Raw genomic sequence first — 11,795 nt, 5'->3', positions numbered from 1 at the left:
CCCTGCTCTGCTGGAGGACGCTCCTAATTTAAGATGAGGTGCAGACCCAGCCATATATTAGGTGCATCCTCCGATAGTCTGTGCACCCAAAGTCCCCATTCACACAATCGTGTTGCCGTTTTTTGCGTTCCATATACGGTCCGTATCATTTTAACGGTTCCGCCCAAAAAAAAAACGGAATGTACTCCGTATGCATTTCATTTCCGTATTTCCGTTTCATTGAAAGATAGAACATGTCCTATTAGGGCTCATTCACACGACCGTGCAAATTGCGGATCCGCAAAAAACGGATGCCGCCCGTGTGCCTTCCGGAATTTGCGGAACGGAACAGGAGGCCTATTATAGAAATGCCTATTCTTGTCCGCAAAAACGGACAAGAATAGGACAGGACTCATAATTTTTGCGGGGCCACGGAACATAGCAACGGAACGCATTAAACGGTCCGTATACGGAACGCAAAATACGTTCGTGTGAACAAGCCCTTATTGCCCGCAAATCACGTTCCGTGGCTCCATTTAAGTAAATGGGTCCGCAAAAAAACAAAACGGAACACATACGGAAATGCATCCGTATGTCTTCCGTATCCGTTCCATTTTTGCGGAACCATCTATTGAAAATGTTATGCCCAGCCCAATTTTTTCTATGTAACTACTGTATACTGTATATGCCATACGGAAAAACGGAACAGAAACGGAAACACAACGGAAACAAAAAAAAACGGAACAACGGATCCGACTTCAAAACAGTGAAAAAGCCATATGGTCATGTGAAAGAGGCCTAAGTCAGTAGTGCTGGATCCGTTTTTTTGTTAGTGAAAAAACTGGATCCAGCACCCATTTCCTTACAATGATTTTCATACCGGATCCAGTTTGTTCAGTTTTGATTTACAACTGGATCTGGCCAAAACTAAAGCATCCAGATGTATTAAATTGCAGGGATTCATTTAATTCTGGTTTCGAGATCCTCTGCCGGATCTCAAAACTGGAATTAACAGCTCAGATGTGAAAGTAGCCGTCCATAGACTCATAATACCCATTTTATTAGGATTTTTTTTTTCTTTTAATTTATTCCGGCTTGGAATTCAGAAGAGTGAATCTGCAGCTTTTGACTACCTCAGATCTGCTCACTTCTGAACTACATTTTCCTAGCTATCTTGCTCCTCATCTCCCCTGGTCTCAACTCATCTGCCCAGGGGCGGACTGACCGGTCGGGGACTTCGTACGTGGTCCGAGGGCCCGGCCGGGATGGGGGGCCGCCGCAGAATAACATAATGTGTTATGCCCAGCGCCCCGATTCTGAATGTTATGCTGGCCTGGTAATGGCAGCGGGGCCCGGTGCACTCACTGTATTCTATTACACCGGGCCCCGCTCACTGTAATACTAATATTCATATGTGAACAAGAGAAATCCTCTGCGATCCTCTCTGTACTCACAAACTCCCATAGCAGGCAGGCCGGGCGGCAGCGTAACTCACTGACGTCACGCGCCTGCTCCGCCTGCTTCATTCATAAAGTGGGAGGAGCAGGCGCGTGACGTCAGTGAGTTGCGCTGCCGTCCGGCCTGCCTGCTACGGGAGTTTGTGAGTACAGAGAGGGAGAGGATCGCAGAGGATTTCTCTTGTTTAATGCCTATTGCCTACATTAATGACTCAATATTACAGTGAGCGGGGCCCGGTGTAATAGAATACAGTGACTGCGGGCCCCGCTGCCATTACAACACCAGATGCCAGCCCCCAGACCCTGTATTGGGGGTCATTCACTCACAGGGACACTGTTATGGGGGGATCTGTGGATGACACATATATAGCATAAGGTGCTATATATGTGTCACCCACAGAGCCCCCCCCACAACAGTGCCATCCACAGAGCCCCTACAACAGTGCCATCCACAGAGCCCCCATAACAGTGCCATCCACAGAGCCCCCATAACAGTGCCATCCACAGAGCCCCCATAACAGTGTCATCCACAGACCACCATTAGTTCAAAACCCACCAAAAGCACACCTTTTGGTTCAGTGGAACAAGTAGCGGATCAGTGGAACAAGTACAAGGTGGGTGGGGGGATGATCTGTGGGGTTGCCCAGACAGCTAGGCCCTTCACAGTAGTTATTAACCCATTTCAGCAGTCCCCCATTCACTGAAGGGGGGACATAGAAACATAGAAACATAGAATGTGTCGGCAGATAAGAACCATTTGGCCCATCTAGTCTGCCCAATATACTGAATACTATGGATAGCCCCCGGCCCTATCTTATATGAAGGATGGCCTTATGCCTATCCCATGCATGCTTAAACCCCTTCACTGTATTTGCAGCTACCACTTCTGCAGGAAGGCTATTCCATGCATCCACTACTCTCTCAGTAAAGTAATACTGATGAAAGGGATTAATAACTACTGTGAAGGGCCTCCCCCCCCCTTCACAGTAGTTATGCCCAGATATGTGCCCCCTTCACAGTAGTTATGCCCAGATATGTGCTCCCTTCACAGTAGTTATGCCCAGATATGTGTCCTCTCACAATAGTTATTCTCCCTCCAACCTCCAAATAACCATCATCCACTGTCCAACAGGCCCTTCTACTGTCTTTTATGACTACTTACATAGCTTCTACAATCCCTCTCTGGATTACAGGCCAGCCAGCCAGGCCCAAAGCCTGCCAGCCGCAGCCAGCAAGCCCACAGCCTGCCAGCCAGCAACCGTAATTGAGGTAAGAGGAGCCAACTTGGCCTAGGTATCAGCGAGCTATGTTGTTTTGCTATATTGTGAATAGGAACCCGAGTGTTGGAGAGACCCCCCTCCAGGCCCCATTAGACTCCATTGTAGTCTCTAATGGGAGGGGATTCTTTCTAACACACTCTCTAAAGGACACTGAGATAGCCTCTGCTAGAAAGACCCCTCTCCATGGCCCATTAGCCCTCAATTGTAGTCTATACTGGGGCCTGGAGGGGACTGTTTCTAACAGAGGCTCACTAATGGATGCTGAGATTAGATCTGCCCATACGAAAGCATTAAAATCTGACCCTGGAGGTCATCATGCAGAGTGTGAGGACGTCCAGCGTCAGATACCAGACCAAAGGTCTGTTTTAATCCAGGAAGTCCTCAGGTGGCTGCCAGTCACTAGAGACTGACTTATTGCTGGAACGTAAACAATGCAGTTTCTCTAGAACATTGCAGCTCGATTTGCAAAAGGGACACTGTACCCAGACCACATCAATGAGTTGGTCTGGGTGCCTTTTGTGTCACTTTAACTTTGAAATCTTATTAAAGATTGTGTAGGGTGTGGCTGGAGGCAGGGCAAGGGTGGGGCTTGCAGCAGAACATGGGTGGGGCCTGTAAGGGGGCCCTTGATTTATTTTGCCCGGGGGCCCTGAGGGTTCTCAGTCCGCCCCTGCATCTGGCTCTCTAGGCGTGACCTGAGTATATATATAGGACCTGAACTTTATCCCCATCTAGTGGTGGGATGTATAAATTACACCTAATTGGCCTGTTAACAGGGATTTTGCAGTTACACAAATGCAAAGTTATACATTACAACCTAGTGCTTGTAATAGAGTAAAAAGTGCTTTTAAGCAGTGCCCACACAAACGTAGTGGGACGCTGCATACCCCCATGGTAAAATGTAAGTCGCCCTCGACGTTGGTATTGTCTGTGGATCTCTAAGCCGTGTCCTGAAATACACCAAATACACTCCACCAAATATGCACATGTGAATATAGACATTGAAAAGCATTATCATGACTCTTCAATAACCTCCTGTGAATAAAGGGATATGCACAAAAATACATTCTAGGCAAATATATAAAATATACCACATACATTTTTCTCTCTATGGTAGATGTGTTACGGCCAAAATGGTTATAAGAGAATGATCTCACATAAGGGCAGTAAAAGTCCATGATATGGGTTTAGAAGATAAAGTCCATTCCTAAAATGGGGTATAAAACATGTATAAAAACATTTTTAAAGTGCAAAGATTTTGTGGTAAAACAATTGAGCACAGAAAAGTCCTTCTGGGTATTTTACTTTAAACGTTGCATTAAATAAAGTCCCTTGATAACTTGTAAATGGGGTAAAAAGGGGTTAAACATGGTAAAACACAACAGTAGTGCAACATTATTGAGGTAGATGGAGTTCTTGACGGAGTCCTTGCAAAAGAACTTAGAGAGGGGCTCAATACAAAACAAGAAGAGAAGTCCTCTCAAACAATAGCAGCTCCTGCCCCATATTAATGATTAGTAGACGGCCTACTTAGTTGTAGGGATCCGAGCAGAAAGACACATCTGTCGGAATAGAGCTCCCAGAATCCCAAGAATCAGTGGATGATCCTTCTGGACGTCCCTCCATCACTCTCTGTTTAGGAGTGGATGGTAGACCAAGTTCTTGCTTCACCTTTTCAAAGATAGGGGGCAGCTCTCTTTTCTCTTTATAAGCCAGCCCAACAGTAGGGTAACTCCGGATCACCGGATTTAGACTCTCAGTTGCTCTCTGTACTGAAGAACCAGCAGGCGGCTCCTCTCCATAGTGGGGGATTGTACAGCCAGTTGTTGTAGTAGCATAGCACAGTCCTCTGCAGCAGCAATGAGGGTTTGTGGCTCGGGCCTTTCTCTCCTAACTAGTGTTGAGCACGAATATTCGAATAGTGAATTTTTTTTTGCGAATATCGGCACTTCGCTAATTCGCGAATATTTCGAATATAGCACTATAAATTCGCTATTTCGAATATTCGTTTTTTTTTATTTTTTATCATTGTTATATTTTTTTCTTTCCCACTTCCCAAAAGTAGTTCTTACCTGTCCTGAGGATTCCTGGCTTCCTGGCTGCTCCAGTCAGTGCCCGTTGCTGCTTCTGCCGACTTCCGTGCTCATGGAGCGTCCCCATCACCATGGGAACGCCTCCATACTAGAATGTACTGTCGGATGTGAGAATTAAGGCTACTTTCACACTAGCGTTCGGGTGTCCGCTCGTGCGCACCGTTTGAAGGGGCTCACGAGCGGCCCCGAACGCATCCGTCTGGCCCTAATGCATTCTCAGTGGAGGCGGATCCACTGAGAATGCATCCGCCTGCCAGCGTTCAGCCTCCGCTCCGCTCAGTGAGCGGACACCTGAACGCTGCTTGCAGCGTTCAGGTGTCCGCCTGGCCGTGCGGAGGCGAGCGGATCCGTCCAGACTTACAATGTAATTCAATGGGGACGGATCCGCTTGAAGATGACACAATATGGCTCAATCTTCAAGCGGATCCGTTCCCCATTGACTTTCAATGTAAAGTCTGAACGGATCCGCTCAGGCTACTTTCAGACTTAGAAAATTTTCTAAGTAATAATGCAGACGGATCCGTTCTGAACGGATGCAAACGTCTGCATTATCGGAGCGGATCCGTCTGATGAAACATCATACGGACCCGCTCCGAACGCTAGTGTGAAAGTAGCCTAAGTTAAAATCGCATTGCGATTTCAACTTAGACCTGGTTTATTATGATTGGCTTGGTAGAATTAGCGAAGATGACGAATATGACGAATGTATTCGTCATATTCCTCAAAACAGAAGATAACAATGTATTCTCCATCTTCGTTTTAGCTCCATATTCGTCAACTTCGCTAATTCTAGCAATCAAACAGGAAAGTTGACTATAGAGACAGCTGTGTTTAATTCGCTATGCGATTATATTACTTAGCTTTTTTTTTTAATAAATAGAATAATTATAATAATTATCAAGTATTATAATTATTTTATTTATTTTAAAAAAAATGCAAAGTAATATTATCGCATAGCGAATTAAAAACTTAGCTGTCTCTAGTCAACTTTCCTATTTGATTGCTAGAATAAGCGAAGTTGACGAATATGGAGCTAAAACGAAGATGGAGAATGCATTGTTATCTTCGTTTTGAGGAATATGACGAATACATTCGTCATATTCGTCATCTTCGCTAATTCTACCAAGCCAACCATAGTAAACCAGGTCTAAGTTGAAATCGCAATGCGATTACTTCAAGTTATATTAATCGAATTGCGATTTCAACTTAGAGCTGTGTTTCTAATGGGTCAGCTTGCTAGAATTAACGAAGTTAACGAATATGGAATATAGCAGTGCTAAGTTGAAATCGCAATTTGATTAATATAACTTGAAGTAATCGCATTGCGATTTCAACTTAGACCTGGTTTATTATGGTTGGCTTGGTAGAATTAGCGAAGATGACGAATATGACGAATGTATTCGTTATATTCCTCAAAACGAAGATAACGAAGTTTTTAATTCGCTATGCAATAATATTACTTAGCTTTTTTTTAATAAATAAAATAATTATAATACTTGATAATTATTATAATTATTCTATTTATTTAAAAAAAAAGCAAAGTAATATAATCGCATAGCGAATTAAACTTAGCTGTCTCTATAGTCAACTTTCCTATTTGATTGCTAGAATTAGCGAAGTTGACGAATATGGAGCTAAAACGAAGATGGAGAATACTTTGTTATCTTCGTTTTGAGGAATATGACGAATACATTCGTCATATTCGTCATCTTCGCTAATTCTAGATATCAAACCAATAGGAAAGTTACCTTAAGTTAAAATCGCAATACGCGATTATTTAATTCGCATATTAATCGCGATAACTAGAATAATGACGAATATTCGATTTCGACGAATATGAGACGAATATTCAAGCGAATATTTGCGAATTTCGTCGAAATCGAATATGGCACCTCCCGCTCATCACTACTCCTAACCCTTTCTCTTTGAGGTTTAGGCTTCACATCAGGGTTTCTGGTAACAATGGCAATGACCAGAAGGCAGTCCTTCTCTGATCCCATTGCTGTAATAGTTAAAGGCATAAGACTTGGTGCTGCAGCAGTTGGCATTGCGCTGGGACCAGCTGCGGCTGCCGCAGGAGGTCCGCGGAGGTCAGGCTGCACGTTATCCTCTTGCACAGACATGCTGACAATAGGTGGATTACAGTCAGATAGGTTAATTATGGCTGTCAATACTTTTTGTTTAACGTTACTATGGGTGACCGCTATTTTGCGGTGTATGGCCCTTTAAATGTTCGATGCCGGCTGAATACGACACTCAGGCAGCGCTTATTTGTTTTTTTTTTATAGCGCTCCTAGCTAGCGGTGCTTCACTCTGAGGTGGCAATAGTAAAATACAGTCTGCGGTAGTTACTTGGGGGCAGACAGGCAATGCGATGCGATCCGGCTGCTTGCCGGTGTAAATCTCACGATAGCTTTGGGGATGCATGCACGTCACACCGTCCTCCCGTGCGCGGCGTCTCCGTTTGATGTGGCCAAAAGCAGAGGAGGCGGCGCTGCGCTTGCATACAGTGCCGGCCTCCCAGAACCCACACAGTACAGGTAGGATGCGCTTTAACCCCTTAGGGACGCATGACGTACCGGTACGGCATGTTTCCCGAGTCCTTAAGGACCCATGATGTACCGGTACGTCATGGCTTTAAAATGCGATTGCGGCGCCGCGGGTGTTAATCGGAACGGGATGCCCGCTGAAATCATGTGACCCCCCGTATTGGCGATCGCAGAAAACCGCAGGTCAATTCAGACCTGCGGTTTGCTGCGTTTCCGGTCCATTCGGATCTCCGGTGACCCGATGAACCGGAAAAAGATTACACACCACCAATCACAGTACGAACATTTGGGAGAGGCGGTGCTGGCCGTGGTGCTGAATGTCGCTGTCCAGGGTGCTGCTTGGTGCAGGGAGAGAGGTGCGAGATTCAAACTCCCAGCGCTCCTCTCTCCCCTCCTCTTCCTGTTCAGCACCTGCACCCTGCAGCACCGTCCTCACCAGGCTCCTGAGATCCCCCCCATCGGCACCCATCACCCTCCTGCACCCATTACCCTCCAGGTAGGTTAGGGTCAGTGAGGGAGAGGCACCGTTAGGCAGGGATAGAAGGGAAAAGTTAGTTAGGGAAAAAAAAAAAACTTTATCTAAACTTATTAATTTCTAGCGTTGAGACCCTAGACCCCCCCACCAGCCCCCTTCCCCCCCCCCACCAGCCCCCCCCCCCCCCCACCACCACTTTTTTTTTTCGGCGTGCGCTGACTGGCAGGCACTCTTAGCGTCCGGCCACTGTTAGCGCATCGCCCGCCCCACCGCTGATCAGCGTTGTACCGCTGATCAGCAACTTTGAACTTTTTTATTTTTTTTCCTAACACTTGTCCATTTTTTGGGGGGGACTTTTTAGTACGCGAACACCCGTGCCCCCACACACACGCACATACAATAAAGTTTTACACGCAAACACATACACACGCAAACACACATACCCATGGCCCGCCGGATGTTCTCGGTGGAGGAGGCATACGCCCAGATTGCCTCCGACTCCGAGAGCCCCAGTGAGGATGAGGATGACCCCACATTCCTCTTGTCATCCGCATCCTCCTCATCATCATCTGATGGCGATAAGCCCCCAAGGCGGCGGAGACGCCGCCAGGCGGAGCCAGGGGCCCCACATGCTAGGGACCCTGTGGCCCTGGGGCTCGTACTGGTTTCCCGGCCAAATAAGCCCACCGGAGCCCCCTGCCGGTGAACTTAGCTGGTGTCCCCCAGTGGATTTTGAGCCCGAGATTCCGGATTTTGTTGGCAATCCAGGAATCCAGATTCCTACAGTGGGGTTTACTGAAATGGACTTTTTTAGTTTTTTTTTCAGTGACCCATTTGTGAATCTGATGGTGGAGCAGACGAACCTGTACGCCCAACAGTCGTTGCTCAGCACCCGGGCTCCTTTTTGGCTAGACCCGGTGGCTGGACGCCGGTCAGTGCAGCCGAGATGAGGACATTTTGGGGCCTCGTGCTGCACATGGGTCTAGTGCAAAAACCTCAGTGTCAGGAAATACTGGAGTGGGGACGTCCTCTACCAGACTACAGTATGGTCATGACACGTCCCTGGTTTGAGGCCATCCGGAAATGTCTGCATTATTCAGATAATGCAGCATGTCCCCCCCGAGGTGATCCTGCCTATGACCGTCTGTATAAGATACGGCCGGTCATCGATCACTTCAGGGCCAAATTTGAGCAGGCCTACGTACCTGGAAGGGAGGTCGTGGTTGATGAGTCTCTCGTTGCGTTCAAGGGGAGACTCAGTTTCCGCCAATACATTCCCACTAAGCGGGCGAGGTATGGTGTGAAGCTGTACAAAATTTGTGAGAGTACCTCAGGGTACACTTACAAATTTCGTGTGTACGAGGGGCGAGATTCCCGTATTCAACTCCCAGAATGTCCCCCCACTCTGGGTGTTAGCGGGAAACTCGTGTGGGACCTTATGTACCCACTGCTAGATAAGGGTTACCACTTGTACGTGGATAACTTTTATACTAACATTCCCTTGTTCAGGTCCCTTGCTGCCAGATCCACGTTCGCTTGTGGGACCGTGCGGAAAAATCAGCACGGCCTCCCTGCCTACCCCCTCCAGGTACCTATCCCCAGGCGTGAGAGCCGTGCCCTTACTAGTGGAAACCTGTTGCTGGTCAGGTATAAGGACAAGAGGGATGTCCTTGTACTGTCCACAATCCACGGTAACAGCACCACCCCCGTCTCTGTGCGAGGTACCGCGGCAACGGTCCTCAAGCCCGATTGTATCGTCGACTACAATCGGTATATGGGAGGAGTTGATCTCTCTGATCAAGTCCTCAAGCCATATAATGCCATGCGCAAAACCCGGGCATGGTACAAAAAAGTTGCGGTCTACTTGGTACAGGTTGCCATGTACAACTCTTTTGTACTATCCCGAAGCGCTGGCAGCACAGGGACATTCCTCCAATTCTATGAGGCAGTCCTCAAGGACCTGATTTTTTCAGACCGGGAAAGAGCAGGCCGGAGTACCTTGGGAATTGGAGGCGCCCGGATCGTCCCTGGCCAACACTTTCCAGGTGTGGTCCCCCATACTGGAAAGAAGGGACGAACCCAAAAAAGATGCAGAGTGTGTCACAAGAGGGGGATACGGAAGGACACCACCACTCAATGTGACACTTGCCCCGATCATCCGGGCCTCTGCGTTATCGATTGCTTCAGGGAGTATCACACTTCCATGGAGTACTAAATTTTTATAATCCCCAACAGTCCCCTAGAGAACATAAAAAACTATGGCTCTCAGACTTTAGTGCAGGCATCCTCAAACTGCGGCCCTCCAGATGTTGTAAAACTATAACTCCCAGCATGCCCAGACAACCTACAGCCATCAGCAGGGCATGGTGGGAATTGTAGTTTTACAACATCTGGAGGGCTGCAGTTTGAGGATGCCTGCTTAGTGTCTCCAAAGTCTGGGAGCCATACATATTGGGCATCGCCGCGTCCGTAAAAATCTTCTCTATAAAAATAACATGTAACCAACCCCCCCCCCCCGGATGAACAGCATTAAAAAAAACGTGTAAAAAAAGCCATTTTTTGTCACCTAACATCACAAAAAGTGTAATAGCGAGCGATAAAAATGTCATATGCACCCCCAATTAGTGCCAATAAAACCGCCATCTCATCCCGCAAAAAATGAGCCCCTACATTTGATAGTTGCCCAACAAAAAAAAAAAACTGTAGCTCCCAGGCTATGGAGATACTAAAATAATTTTTTTGGGTTCCTAAAATGATAATATAGTGTAAAATCTAAATAAATTTGAAAATGTAGACATATTAGGTATCGCCGCGTCCGTAAGAATCTGCCCTATAAAAATAACATTTGAACAAACCCCTCGGATGAACAGCGTTAAAAATATAAAATAAAAACGGTGCCAAAACACCAATTTTTTGGTAAAATTTCCATTTGAATCCTTTTTTTCCGGTAATAAAGCAAGGGTTAACAGCCAAACAAAACTAAATATTTATTGCCCTGATTCTGTAGTTTTCAGAAACACCCCATATGTGGTCGTAAATGGCTATATAGCCACACGGCAGGGCATAGAACGAAGGGAATGCCATATGGTTTCTGGACGGCAGATTTTGATGGACTGGTTTATTTACACCATGTCCCTGATGTAGCCTAGACTAGAAACTCCAAAAAAGTGACCCCATCTAAGAAACTACACCCCTCAAGGTATTCAAAAGTTACTTTACAAACTTTGTTAACCCTTTAGGTGTTCCACAAAACTAAATAGCAAATGTAGAAACAATTTTAGAATTTTAATTTTTTGTTACCTTGCCTCAAAAAAGTGTAATATAGAGCAACCAAAAATCATATTTACCCTAAAATAGTCCCAAAACAACAACTACCTTATTCCGTAGTTTCCTAGATGGGGTCACTTTTATGGAGTTTATACTCTAGGGGTGCATCAGGGGGCTTGAAAGGGTACATGGTGTAAATAAACCAGTCCAGCAAAATCTGCTTTCCAAAAACCATATGGCGTTCCCCTTCTTCCATGTCCTGCCGTTTAGCCAAATAGTAGTTTACGACCACATATGGGGTGTTTCTGCAAACTACAGAATCAGGGCAACCCATATTGAGTTTTGTTTGGCTGTTAACCCATTTTTTTCCAGTAGTAAAGTAAGGGTTAAAATGGAAAATTTTCCCAAAAATTTAAATTCCAAAATTGTTTCTCCATCTGCCATTAACTCTTGTGGAACACCTAAAGAGTTAACAAAGTTTGTAAACCCAGTTTTGAATACCTTGAGGGGTGTACTTTCTTAGATGGAGTCACTTTTTCGAAATTTCTATTCTAGGGGTGCAACGGGGGGCTTCAAATGGGACATGGTATAAACAAAACCAGTCCTGCAAAATCTGCCTTGCAAAAACCATATGGCGTTCCCCTCCTTCTATGTCCTCCCGTTTGGCCAAACAGTAGTTTACGACCACATATGGG

Source organism: Bufo bufo, chromosome 10 (assembly GCF_905171765.1).
Source record: "Bufo bufo chromosome 10, aBufBuf1.1, whole genome shotgun sequence".
NCBI classification, from domain to species: Eukaryota; Metazoa; Chordata; class Amphibia; order Anura; family Bufonidae; genus Bufo; species Bufo bufo.
The sequence above is the reverse complement of the archived record's forward strand: the minus strand, read 5'-3'. Positions refer to the sequence as shown.